Source organism: Podarcis melisellensis (assembly GCF_964234715.1).
Source record: "Podarcis melisellensis genome assembly, chromosome: 2".
NCBI classification, from domain to species: Eukaryota; Metazoa; Chordata; class Lepidosauria; order Squamata; family Lacertidae; genus Podarcis; species Podarcis melisellensis.
The window spans coordinates 67,105,069-67,119,402 of record NC_138529.1 but is presented as its reverse complement, the minus strand read 5'-3'; positions in this window follow the sequence as shown (position 1 = coordinate 67,119,402).

Here is a 14,334-nt window from a genome sequence, read left to right as displayed (position 1 = left end):
AGGGAGGGGAACCTGGTCAAAATAGGAATCTGGGAGCTGCCTGATTCCCATCTGTTGCTGCACAGGAAGCCATAGGCATTTCCTACTAGGCGCTCTCTCCCCATCGGCAGGAATAACTGCTTAGCATAGCCATCTTCCCTTGCCTGGATGCTCTCTGCAGTAGCAGGGTGGTAATGAGAGAAACCGATCTCGAGAACTGGTAGCTGCTGATCCCCAGAAGACGAGAGCGGAGAAGTACATGCTAATCTGAAATGCATTGACTTCAGTCTCAGCCGAGAGGCTCTTATCAAATGTTTCTGCTGACAGGAACAGCGCCCAGTAGGAAATGGCTGCAGATTTCTTGGGCAGCAACAGATGAGCATCAGGCAGTTATCAGTTATCTCCCTTTCTTTACCTTACTTGCTACAGGTCAACCGGGGACCAAGCTGCATCCTCCCACAGCCTCTCCTTCCAAGAGGGAGAGAAAAATATCTGTTCCCATGGAGGCTGCACATGCACCATCCATTTCAACTGCACTCCCCACACAAAAAAATCTGGGAATTGTAGTTTATCCCTTGCAGAGCTACAATTCCCAGCATGGTTAACAAGTTACACTTCCCAGAATTCCTCTTTTTAAAGGGGGGGTTTGCATTAAACTGTGTACTCTTCATAGAGTTACTGGGATAGTTCAGTCAGTAGAGCATGACTCTTAATCTCAGGGTCATGTGTTCGAGTCTCGCGTTGGGCAAAATAATTCTGCATTGCAGGGGGTTGAAATGGATAACTCTTGCGGTCCCTTCCAACTCTGATTCCCAGTCCCCGCTGTCGCCACAACATTCCTCCCCTGTTGCCCATTAGAATCCATTAAGTCTGTTGAGGGAAACCCTCTTAATATTACTATCTTAGCGTTATGGCACAAGGGGAAAGGGCCGTGGCTCAGTGGCAGAGCAGATGTTTGCATGCAGAAGGCCCCAAGTTCAGTCCCTGGCATCCATTTCGGTTTTCTCCATTTCCCCCCCCCCCCAGTCTTTCGGTTTGCAAGTCATTTTTGGAAAGGGTGGCTTGGGTAGATGAGCCTTTAAAATGCAAAGTGAATTGAGTTTCTCTGTTGCCTGGAACCCTAGGCGGCAGCTGGCAGGCAGTGTGGACAATGGTGAGCTACAGGGGGCATTGGTCCAACTCAATAGTAGACGATTTCCTATGTTCCACTGCGTCCAGAAAGCAGCGAACCTTTTGGAGATTCACTGACGTACAAACCTGAGCATCTTGTAAGGACAGTCATTAAAAGGTACTTTGTCATCTCTGTGTTGTACTCTCAAAGCCCACTTCTTTCGCAAAGCCCTTCTCTGAACATCTTCATTTTTCCTACTCCAACTTATACTGCTCCATGTGTGTGCACCTGTGAGTGCACTGCTATATAGATCCACTTTCCCTTCTCCCTCCTGCCTCTTGGCCCCGTTTTCGCTTGTAAGCGCTTTTCAACAGGGGAGCCCCTCTTACTTTGTTCCGTAAAGCACATTGATGGCGCTGTATAAAAGATAAATAGTAGTTGTTTTACTAGAGTGTGATTTCCAGGGGGATGAATGTGGAGTGGCTGAGCTCTGCTCTGTTTTGCAAAGGCACACATGCCTCCCATCTACCACAGTACGTGCAGCGGAGAGAGATGTCGTCTGGGGCTGAGTGCAAGTGCATTTAATTATCTGCAGAGTGAGAAGAAGGTAGTGCTGTCTCAGGGGTTGTTCAGTAAAATTCTGCTAAATTCTTTACAAGTAGCCTTGAGGGGGAAATGCACAGGACAGGGGGAAAGAGAAGCACCAGGAAAAACAAAACCTGGGATGTCCAATGATTCCAAAAGCAACCATATAGATGTGGTACCATATAGATTCATAGAATGGTAGAGTTGGAAGGGACCACAAGGATCATCCCGTCCAACTCTCTGCAGTGCAGGTCTCTTGTCCAATGTGGAAATCAAATTCACAACCCTGAGATTAAGAAGCTCATGCTCTACCAAGTGAGCCTAAAGACTTACACTTTTGTTTAATGGCACAAGCTTTTGTGGACTAGAGGCTACTTCATCAGATGCAGAAAATGTTTGGATAGCTTTGCAAATCTGTGTAAGGAAAAACAACAGTCTTGTGGAACCTTAAGACGCCGACACCCTTTCCCTTGCTTAATCGTGATCTTATCGGGGCAGTCCTATGCGATCCCATCTTCAATAATATTTGTGGCTGCAAAAGTTTTGGGGTGGTCATACTGCTTCATTTCGAATCAGTGCATATCCTATACCTGCTGAAATCCAGTCACTTTTCATACTACAATATTAGGAGGGGGGTGTTGTCCAGCTTTTGTTGCGCCATAGCCCCTCTGGACAGCAATAATGTGGTAGCGTTGGGGAAGCATCACAGAGGAACTAATAAAGCAAAATGAACCTACCGTTGATGCGCTACTGTTGTGGCAAAAAACATGTTGCAGGATATGCCCACAATAAAACATCAGTCTGGAAGGGCCTTGCTGTTTCTTACTGCATAAAGATTGCATGATTCCAGTTATTTGATTAAGTGTGGGGTGTGAAAACTGTGGCTTCTCATCTAGTTTGTGGGTAGATGTCCAGCTCAGCCAGGAGCATCCTCACCTTAGTGCCCACCTGGTCCCTGGTAAGTGGCATTTCCCTGGTTGTATCAGCTTCTGTCAGATAAGCCTCTCTGCCAGATTGCAACCATGCCAGGGAGTATGGAACTGTGGCCAAGACACTGCTTATATCGCTAACACTCAGCCCAACCCACAGCACCTGTTCAGGGCAATGTGTGTGGCTGGTGGTTGCAACAGCATCTAGTGCAGCTCAGGCAGCTGATGTCAAGAGAGAAAGCCTCCTTCTCTGCATCTCCCAGGGTCTGGTAGGTGGATGAGGCATGGAACAACGGTAGTCCAGTGGTAGAGCTGCTGCTTCATATGCAGCAGATCCTGGGTTCAGTTCCCATCATCTCAAGGTAGGGCCAGGAGATAAGCCTGCCTGAATCCCTGGAGTTCCCTGTCAGTTCTGAGCTACGTGGACCAGACTCGGTATGGGGCAGCTTCCTATGTTTTGCTGGGGGCAACAGAGCCCTTCCGTCATTGAACGATAAGCTGAAGCAGAGGAGGGAGGCAGGGCAGAGTTGGCCTATCAATCCTATCATGGGACATTTCTGACTTTTTCCAGTGATGCAGGGGGTGGAGGAGAGTGAGGAGGAAGGGAAGATTCCTTGGACTGAAAGCAATAAGCACATGCGTGATTTCTTTCTTTTTAAAAAAAATATTAAGTTTCACCATTTTTAACATATACAGTCATAACATAGTTTTGTCCTTTATTTTTTACTTTCCATCCCCTTTTCCATTGGGTTTTTAACCCCTTCCACTCCATCTTCTATCAAATCATAACCACTAATTATTTCTGTTGCTCATAGCTCAAATCCATACTATAATATATTTTAAAATAGTTCAAAAAAGGCATTCCCTCTTCCATAAAACAAGAAAATGTGCTATTTCATGGAAGAGTACAGACAAGGAGTTGGGTCAGAGTGTTTTCAGAGAACTGAAAACTGACCCTGTGTAACTCTGGGCTCAAGTCCTCCAGACTTTCAGCCATCTGAAGTGCATTTAGTCTTGCTGGCAAAAAATGTTAGAAGCAGAACAGGGATGTGATAAATGGGAAAACTCTTGTGCCCAAATACTAGATTTTTAAAGCCCCCTGCTCCAAATGTCGAGATAATCCAAGTGCCTTGTCCAGTTGAATAATGGAACCACCACCATTAGGAACTGCCTTATACCAAGTCAGACCATTGGTCAATCTAGCTCAGTGTTGTCTACACTGACTGGCAGCAGCTCTCTGGGATTTCAGACAGGAATCTCCTACCTGGAGATGCCAAGGATGGAACCTGGGACCTTCTGCACTCGAAGCAGATGCTCTACCACAGAGCCACAGCCCTTCTGCTCATTGTGGATTAGGGGTTTGGCTGGACAATGCCCAGAGATGCTAGATGCCTTTAAGGTAAAGTAAAGGGACCCCTGACTATTAGGTCCAGTCGTGACCGACTCTGGGGTTGCGGCGCTCATCTTGCTTTACTGGCCGAGAGAATCGGCGTTTGTTCGCAGACAGCTTCCGGGTCATGTGGCCAGCATGACTAAGCCGCTTCTGGCAAACCAAAGCAGCGCACGTAAACGCCGTTTACCTTCCCGCCGGAGCGGTACCTATTTATCTACTTGCGCTTAGACATGCTTTTGAACTTCTAGGTTGGCAGGAGCAGGGACTGAACAACGGGAGCTCACCCCATCACTGAGATTAGAACTGCCAACCTTCTGATCGGTAAGTACTAGGCTCTGTGGTTTAACCCACAGTGCACCCGTGTCCCTAGATGCCTTTAGGTAAAGGTAAAGGTACCCCTGCCCGTACGGGCCAGTCGTGTCCGACTCTGGGGTTGTGTGCCCATCTCGCTTAAGAGGCCGGGGGCCAGCGCTGTCCAAAGACACTTCCGGGTCACGTGCCCAGCGTGACAAAGCTGCTCTGGCGAGCCAGCACCAGCGCAGCACACAGAAACGCCGTTTACCTTCCCACTAGCAAGCGGTCCCTATTTATCTACTTGCACCCGGGGGTGCTTTCGAACTGCTAGGTTGGCAGGCGCTGGGACCGAGCAACGGGAGCGCACCCTGCCGCGGGGATTCGAACCGCCGACCTGACGATTGGCAAGTCCTAGGCTCTGTGGTTTAACCCACAGCGCCACCCATGTCCCTAGATGCCTTTAGTTTTCTTTTTCTTTTTTAATGAAACTAATAAGGCCAGGGAGAAGTGGTGGTAGATGGGGGAAGCTAAAACTCTCCTCCTTTCCCCACCCTGAAGCTGGGGGAGGGGGTCAGTATGGGGCTTCTATGGACCCTCTTTTCATAATTTAGCTTGCTGTTCTGCACCTTAGAGAAGCATTGGATCAGCTGCCGGAATGCATTCCTGCGCAGTGGTTGCACAGCACTTGTAACATTTTTCTCTCCAGTCCCAAACACGGACACAGAGCAACACATTCAAGTGCTGGTCTTCAGTTTATTTGACCTCATGGAAACCAGTACAAACCCAGAGACATCAGGGCACATTCCAGGGGATGTCCCATGTGGGCTATTGTGTTTGACGGATTCATTTTTCCTAGGGACTCCCTGCAGTCTTTTGATGTCCATTATACAACAAGCGAGTATCAATCACCACAGAGGGCTTGCTGTCAGCTATAAAAAAGCAGAGCAAAAGCAAGAGCCAGGGATTGGTGAGACTCTGGGAAGCAGTAAATATGCTGGAGAGGGGAGGGTGAGCTCCACCCTACTCTACCTCCTTGGATATGCCAGCTCTCTGCTGGATGAGAGAAGGGTGCAGTCATGGGGCTCACAAGAGAATTAATCCTTAATAGTTGGCCTCATGTTCCTGCAGTTCTTTATAGAAATAACTTCATTTCCATTGGAATGTTCCTTCCTTGCACTGAAGCTATGGGCCACATTTCAAATGTTCTCCAGCAAACCACCAGCCGTAAGGAACTGCGATGAGCCAATTCACACATTAGATGATGGTTGTTGAGTATAGCTGTATCCAAAAGCGTTATTATTATTATTACTACAGCTGATTTATTAATTGCCTTCTAAACCACCACCTCCAGTCAATTTACACATATAGTAACCTATTTTTTCATAGTTGCACATTTAATTCTTTGGTATTCCCTTATCACATCTTCGGTGTATACCTAACATGTAAAATACAATGGAACAGAGATTTGGATATGAGACGAGGTAGCACACATCAGCTCCAGGTTTTGTGGGACTTTGGGACAAATGCCTTGAGCATTCACCTCCTTGCCACTGTCACCAACGCCCGTTTGCTTGCAGCAATGCCAAAGAAAGAAAAGCAGGGCCAGCGATTTCTGGGAGTCAGTCCTGGGGGCCCCCATGGGTTTTTTGTTGCTGGCAAGTGTCTCATGATGTTGACCCCAAAACAGACCCCAAGCAGCAAGCAAAGAACATGGCTGGTTTGGAGAGAAAGAAGCCATGAACCTGGGGTGGGGAGGGCAGACAACACAAACCAAACTCTGGCTTATGTCACCCATGGTACAGTGGCGGCAGCAGCACCTTTGAAACTTTTAAGCAGCATTTGCCAGCCCGTTAAACCATAGGGTTTAATCCTCCTCAGTGGCCCAGGTTATCAGCTAACCTTTAACAGAAGGTTGGTGGTTCATTGCAGAGGGTTGAACCAGATGGCCCTTGGGGTTCCTTCCAACACTATAATTCTATGTGACATGCGAACTGAGCCAGGATGTTGCCATATTCTGAAGAGAGCAAACGTCTTCTTTTTTACTGTTTCAAAAGAAGATTTTATTACATGGGTTATTGGAAGACAACAATGTTCATTTATTCTTTATAGAGAAAAATATTTGCATACCACTATTCATAAAAAAGGAAAATTAAACTGTTTGGAAAAACCATGCATGTAACAGAGGGGTATATCAGTCTGGCTCTAATAGAATGGTACTCAATACAGAAGCCAGTCTAGAGAAAAAGAGCTCCTAACACAGCAGCTTTGTAGACAAAGTTGTAGGTACAGTTTTCCCGACTGTTGATCCAAAGGCTTTCTTCATGCTTTAATACATTTTGTGAGTGTTGCAGGTGTCAACAGTGAGCTGAATGTTCTGACACAGCTTTCGTTAGTAGTCATTGGCCATCTGCTGAAGATCGCTCCTTGCCTTTCTCAGTGTAGCAAGAGTCTTTTTGTAAGGCGCATGCTTGTAGTTCGCAAGAACCTTGTGCTTTGCAGCAATAAAAGGCTCTATGTCCTTTATGCCAGTCTCAAACCAGACAGGGATCTGTTACTCTCTTTTTGCCAAAGGAGGACATAGCTGTGTTGCAGTTGCCTCTTTGATGTAGTTTCCTGCTTGCTTTCTTGCTATCCCTGGGGCAGTTCAGTTGAGATTGTTTGACAGTGTTCAAACTCTGCCTGTCTTGGAAAAGCTGGATGTCCCTCCCTCTCTTGACGAGCTGGCGAACATCAACTCTCAGGCATGTGGTAAAGCCCCAGGACAGGACAGAATCCCTCACGACACAACTCTACGGCCTTCTCTTGCAGTGTTGGGAACAAGGGTCTGTGCCACAAGACATGTGTAACTCCAGCATTGCAACCCTCTACAAGAACAAAGGTGACGGCAATGACTGTAAGAATTTCCATGCAATCTCCCTACTGAATACTGTGGGGCAAGCCTTTGTAATCAACAGATTACAGTGACTCGCTGACAGGGTCTATCCTGCGTAACAGTGCAGCTTTAGAACTCAGGGGTCAACAGTTGACATGGTTTTTCTCATTGCCTCAGGTGCAGGGGAAACGCTGAGCACAGAGATACTGTATTGCCTTCATAGACCAGATGAAGGCCTTTTTGCTTGTCAAGTGAAAAGGCCTCTTTACCCTGCTCAGCTAGATAGGATGCCCACCTAAGTTTCCCAAGATGATTATGTCCTTCCAAGAGAACATGCACAGCACCTCCCAGTATGACGCCTTATCTTTGGATGTCTTGCCCATAAAGAGTGGTGCAAAACAGTGCTGTCTTCTCGCCCCAACTCTCCTAGGCACATTCTTCTTCCTGGTTCTCTCATATGCCTTCAGCTTGACTGAAGACAATGTGTACCATACTTTCATTCAAGGAGCAACAGGGGTCTGTTCAACCTAGCCCATCTCCATGCCAAGGCAGAAGTGTGTTGTTTGCAGAAGATGCAGCCTTAACAAAGCACACCAAGGAAGCTCTGCAGAGATAAATGCGATGCCAACAACCGATACCAAGATGAAGGTCTGCCAGGCTTGCGTGATGAGCATGCTGCTTTGTGGTAGTGAGAAGTGTGCAGCTTGCACCCACAGGGAGCGATGCCTCGATGCCTTCCACATGTGCTGCGTGAAGATTGGGGGTGTCACATTGCAGGACAGAGTCTCACGCAAAAGTTGTGCTGCCCCAAGCCCACATTCTCAGCATGTCTGCTCTCCTGTCTCAGTGACACCTGTGCCGGCTTGGTCATTTCCACTGAATGGAAGATGGCAGGATCCCCAAGGATGTGCTCTAAGGGGAGCTGACTTCAGGCATCAGGCCTGTTGGCAGACTAACTCTTTGTTACAAAGATGCCTGCAAATGAGACTTGAAGGCTGGCAGCATCAACCCCGCTGTGTGGGAATCCCTTGCAAATGACCACAGTGCCTGGAGACAGACAGTTAGGTCATGTATCCACAGCAATGACCAGAGGAGGAATGACCACTGGGAGGAACGCAGAGAGAAGAAATGGCATGGTGAATCTGCAGCAGCGCAACCGACGCCTTCATCTGTCCCAGCTGCAACAAAACATGTCTCTCCCATATCGGTCTCTACAGCCACAGCAGGTGCTGTAACTCTCCAATGATTTGACTCCATCCCCCAAAGGTGCACTCTTCCATTGTCTCCCAACAACAACACAGAATTATTTGTTTTCTTGTTTAGTGCTAGACAGAAGTTACAAGCAAATTAGGACTTACTTATCATGTATGCTATGTTTTGTTGTACTTTGCTCTATGTAAGTAAGAAAAGCTTTGAATTTTCACTTTAGAGTCTGTGTTCTTAAATCATGAGGAATTTTTATCCTCAGGCTGGTAAGAGAGCCGTAGAGTGGCTGGAGGAAAAAGCATCCTTGGGCAAGTTTCACTCACAATGTGTGAGACAGACAGCTAACTTAGGAAGAGTAACAGCTTCTCTCTCACACACAAGGGCTCTATTCTCATCCCTGTGCTAAGCCCTCTCTGACTATAGTTCTGGGTCTTCCTTAGCACCAAACCTGCCCATGTGACCTCAGTGACTCTGAGCTGTATCATGTGACTGAGGTCAGCTCAGAGAATCTGTACCTTCCCTCCTTGCCATAGCAACATTCAGGGGAGCATCAGCCCCACTATCTCTGTGGTGCCAAAACTCCTCCTAAGGAGGTAGAAGGGCTTATTAATGCGGGTGCCTAATTAATGGCACATGCTGTCTCTGAACTAATTAAAACCTACATGTGCTAATTGGGAGAGAGAAAGATAAATGCAAATTGGTCGGAGAGAGTGCTGGATCTGGGATGCGCCCATCTGGCTTAGCCAGATCCTCTCATGCAAGAGCTGAAGGATTTGCTGGCATTTCACACAAGCGCATCAGGCTCAATTTTTTAAAAGGGAGGGGGGCAGGGAAAAGAGATTTTGGGTCTGCACAAAAAACTTACCTATGTTGTGTTTCCACAAGCCTGGCTTCATATTTAACCCGGGCCCTCAGTCAGTTTGTTTATGTTAGCAAGTCTGCAGGGTGCCCACTACTGCCACAGATTTCTGGCACGCAAGAATGGTATATGCAGGTGAGGCAGTCTCGTTAAATGTGACACTGGGAGCATGGAACGCCATATGGGCATAGTATTTTTTCACATTCAGCTTCATGTTTGTTTTTATTTTTAAGCGTTTATAGAAGTTAATCTCATCAAGACAGGGAAACATACAACTATAAATGACAGAATATGAGCCGAAGAGTACTTTACAATTCACTTATTGTCTGTCTAACTTATTGCAACAAAAGAAATGTGTGGCTGCTGTTTTAGAGCCCTACTTGTTCTGTTGCCAGTAAGCAATTAAATTATTCCAGTTTTGAGCAAAGTAATTCCTGAGCTGCCTCCCTTCCTTCACCCAAATATAATTTGTACATTTTGACGTGAGGGCATATCAGTGTAACTCATTTTTCTAATTGTACCAGAGAGGTCAGATTCTCCAGTGCTTTGCATTGCATATCTTACCTGCAACTTACTTTATAGTATAAAAATATGTTTACAGAAATGAACGGGTTTCTCTGGGAAAAATTGGTGATCTGATGGTAGCCTTATGTCTTTATTTGTCTAATTCAAAAATTTCCTAGCCACCAAACATGTCCACCATTAATGGAAACAGTTTTCCTCTTTCTTTTTTTAGATTTTCAACAAATTAATGCCTATTATCATATAGAGGGTTGTGGGGTTGTTGTTTAGATAATATATTGTATGTTGTGCCAGATTTAAAACCATCTCCTCTCATGTTGGCACATAACAAGAAGTTATTTCCATATTTACAAATATAATCCCATATACCAATCTGTATAGACTTTCCAAAACCCTGTCCCTAATTGCTTATATACGATAGTTTACCCACTTCGCAGCAGTAGTCTAAAAGGACTTCTTACGTTTGGGAAATACAATTCTTTTTATCATTATCTTCAGATGCTGCAGCACTTTCAAATGTAGTTAGATGTCTTACATGTTAGCCTCCTCATTTAATTTCTTAATACATTCCCTATGTTGTAAATATTGAAACCATGGAAGTGATTGATTATTTATGTGATGCTTGATATCATCCTATCTCTGTAACTGAATTTGGCTGAATGAATTATATTTCCTCTGCAGATTAAAAGAGGCCCAGATTTCCATTTCTGTTAAAATAAATACAGTATGGTAGGCTGTATGTGAGATCCTTCTAACCCTTGGATCCAGTAAGTGTTAAAACATAAGCCGAGCTGTGCTGAGGTGATTCCTGTGCTGAGGTGATTGCCTGGGTGATGGGCCATTAAGGGAAACAAAGGAAAGGGGCTCTGTGTGAGATGGCAAATGGGTGCCCCCCCCCCCAGCTTGTTGTTAGAAGGATGAAGTCAGAGTTTAGAGCTGAGTTGCAGTGATGTGAGCTAGAGAGTAAAGCAGCAAGCTGGGGGAAGACAGAGAGACAGAGCAAAGTTGGATGTTTGTTGGACTCCAAGGCTGTGGACCCTTGTTTCTCCTGTAGCCACAGGGGTATTAATGCTGTGAACCCCTCCTTTGTAGGCTCAGGTTGTAAATAAACTGTATAGCATAAAGACACCACAGTTTCCACTGTGCCTCATTCCCCAAAGGAAACACGAACCCTGGGTAAGTGCCTGGAACCCCTGGAATCTCGCAGCTCTCGGAGATCGGGGTGGCGTGCAACAATATAGAATGGTGACTACGGGAAGCCTAGCTGAACTAATTATCTAATTGAATATGTCCTAGTTTCTTAACAAATTAGGAATTGTATGAGTCTGTTAACAGCATTTTATCATTATCTATTATTAGTCTGTTACACAACTTGCAAATTGACAGAGCAATGTGTTTGCTCCACTCTGCCTTCAGCTTTCCGTGGTTCATACAATCTTTCTGAATATCACGGTAAACCATGTGCATGATGGTGTAATTCAGGTCCACGTACCCCCAAGCTTTCCTTTCCTTTTATCAACCTTTTATTTTATTTTAGCAAAATGCAATCTCTCTTTTTTTTGTTCATAGAAAATATTATAGTAACTGCTGTGAAGCTCTTAAATTGACTTTTCTAACCTAATTTGTTAAACATTTGCAGCAGGAGGTTTAGGGCGCAAACCTAAAATCACCCAAAGGGTGGCTGAGGCATGTGTACCACTCTGCCAGGATGGAGGGAAGCCTGCTTGGTGTAGGCAGCACTTAGGATGCTGGAAGTCCCTTAGAACACCCATGGAAAACCTTCTGGGTGTGAATGTCCCACCAACAGTGTTCCACCAGAGGTGAGGAGGGAAACAGGATGATGATGATGATAAAAAATTTATACCCCGCCAATCTGGCTAGGTTTCCCCAGTCACTGTGAGCGGCTCCCAACAGAATATTAAAAACATGGTAAAACTTCAAACATTAAAAACTTCCCTAAACAGGGTTCCCTTCAGATGTCTTCTAAAAGTCAGATAGTTGTTTATTTCCTTGACATCTGATGGGAGGGTGTTCCACAGAGCGGGCGCCACTACCGAGAAGGCTTCTTCCTGATTCACATCTTGCAGGGAGGGAACTGCCAGAATGCCCTAGGAGCTGGACTTCAGTGTCCAGGCTGAACAATGGGGATGGAGACACTCCTTCAGGTATACTGAGCCGAGGCCATTTAGGGTTTTAAAGGTCAGCACCAACACTTGGAATTGTGCGTGGAAATGTACTGGGAGCCAATATTGTGTGGCAGGGTGTGGGGGTTGAGGATTCACAGGATCCTGGAGTGCCTGGAGGCGGTTGGAGGATGGATGGCAGCTAATGGATTGAGGTTGAAACCTGACAAGACAGAAGTACTGTTTTGGGGGGACAGGGGGCGGGCTGCTGTGGAGGACTCCCTGGTCCTGAATAGGGTAACTGTGCCCCTGAAGGACCAGGTGCACAGCCTGGGAGTCATTTTGGACTCACAGCTGTCCATGGAGGCGCAGGTCAATTCTGTATCCAGGGCAGCTGTCTACCAACTCTACCTAGTATGCAGGCTGAGACCCTACCTGCCCACGGACTGTCTTGCCAGAGTGGTGCATGCTCTAGTTATCTCCCACTTGGACTACTGCAACGTGCTCCATGTGGGGCTACCTTTGAAGGTGACTTGGAAACTACAACTAATCCAGAATGCGGCAGCTAGACTGGTGACTGGGGGTGGCTGCCAAGACCACATAACACCGGTCTTGAAAGATTTACATTGGCTCCCAGTACGTTTCCGAGCACAATTCAAAGTGTTGGTATTGACCTTTAAAGCCCTAAACGGCCTCGGCCCAGTCTACCTGAAGGAGCGGCTCCACCCCCATCTTTCTGCCTGGATGCTGAGGACCAGCGCCGAGGGCCTTCTGGTGGTTCCCTCATTGCGAGAAGCAAAGCTACAGGGAACCAGGCAGAGGGCCTTCTCGGTAGTGGCGCCCGCCCTGTGCAATGCCCTCCCATCTGATGTCAAAGCGATAAACAACTACCTGACATTCAGAAGACATCTTAAGGCAGCCCTGTTCAGGGAAGGTTTCTAACGTGTGATATTTTAGTGTATTTTTGGTTTCTATGGAAGCCGCCCAGAGTGGGCGGGGTACAAATAATAAATTGTTGTTGTTGTTGTTGTCGTTGTTATTACTATACTCCTTTGTCCTCATCTCCCAACAATAAAGAAGCCTTGAATTGTGACAGCCCTGGAGAAGGGGTCAAAATGTTCAAAGAAGTTAGGAAACAACTTCCCCCTTATCTTACCCTGGAAGGGCTTAGGAAATGAGTTTCGCTGTCCCTCAGTAGGATTATTCTGCTTGTGGTGGCAGCAGCAGAATTCTAACCATCAAAGCCATATATTAAAAGCTATATTTTCTTATTAATATTTTAATATTATTTTATATAAACCACTTACAGATTTGTTTTAAAGCGGTCTATACATCTGGCCAAATAAATACTAGTTGAAAATTAAAACCTTTGGCCAAAATCAAAAGCTACTGAAAGTCTCAAAAAAAGCCATCGAGACATTCTCAAAGGTCTTTTTTCAATACCTAAAGACATTACTAATGAAACTGGATTGCATTCTTTTGCAAAATTAATGATAGAATCCTTTAATTTTTCTTTTACTATTTTTTTCAGGTAGTCCTCTGAAAATCAGATTCAGATAATGTCCATTCTTTCATATTGATCACAATCTCTGTTTTTTCCTGCACACAAGTTGTGAACGTCAACATGTTTGATTAACAGTTTAATTAAATCTAAATCATGTTCGCATTGTATAATCATCTGTAATTTTCTCCCCCCTCCCCCCATCCTTGCCTAAATGCATGGACATTTCATTCTTGAAAATCACTTACTGTTTTTACAAATAGATTTATTCAGGAGTACCGGTAATCTTTTTGCTTTCCTGGAAGTTCTTGCTTTCATTCTAAAACACTAGACCTTTTTGCTCACTAGTCATTGTGTGCAATATATTAGGTTAGCCCCAAATAACTAGACTTTTTCATCAAACACGTGCCTAAATCCAATCATACAGTCATTCCAGTTGATACAAAAAGTATTAATTAGTATACTTGTTGTGCTCCTAAATTCACTGAAATTATCTATTATATAAATTATAACTTGAACTGCGTATGAAGTGCAATTTTTAGAAATTCTACCACAGATCATATGCTGAATTTCATTCAGGATGTCATCTAAAATTGCTGATTACTCAATGATTATTTTTTTCATAAAGTGAAGTCTGTGCACATAAATTAATTCAAATTGACTTGAATAATAAATCCCATGAAACTCAACACTCAAGTTAATTTCAGTAGTTCCATAAATTGTGAATGACTTAAAAGGCTTTGCAAATTATGCTACTGTATATAGTTAATAATAGTGTATAATTATATAACTAATATAGTTAATAATTAATTTGAAATCTACCATAAGCCATGTACTTATCCTCACAGTTCATAAACATAGATGTGTTTTACAAGTCATAGGATTATATCCAACTAAGTTAAATTCTGAGCATGACTAACTGGATATCGCCCACAAGAACTATTTTATTCACTCTGGGTT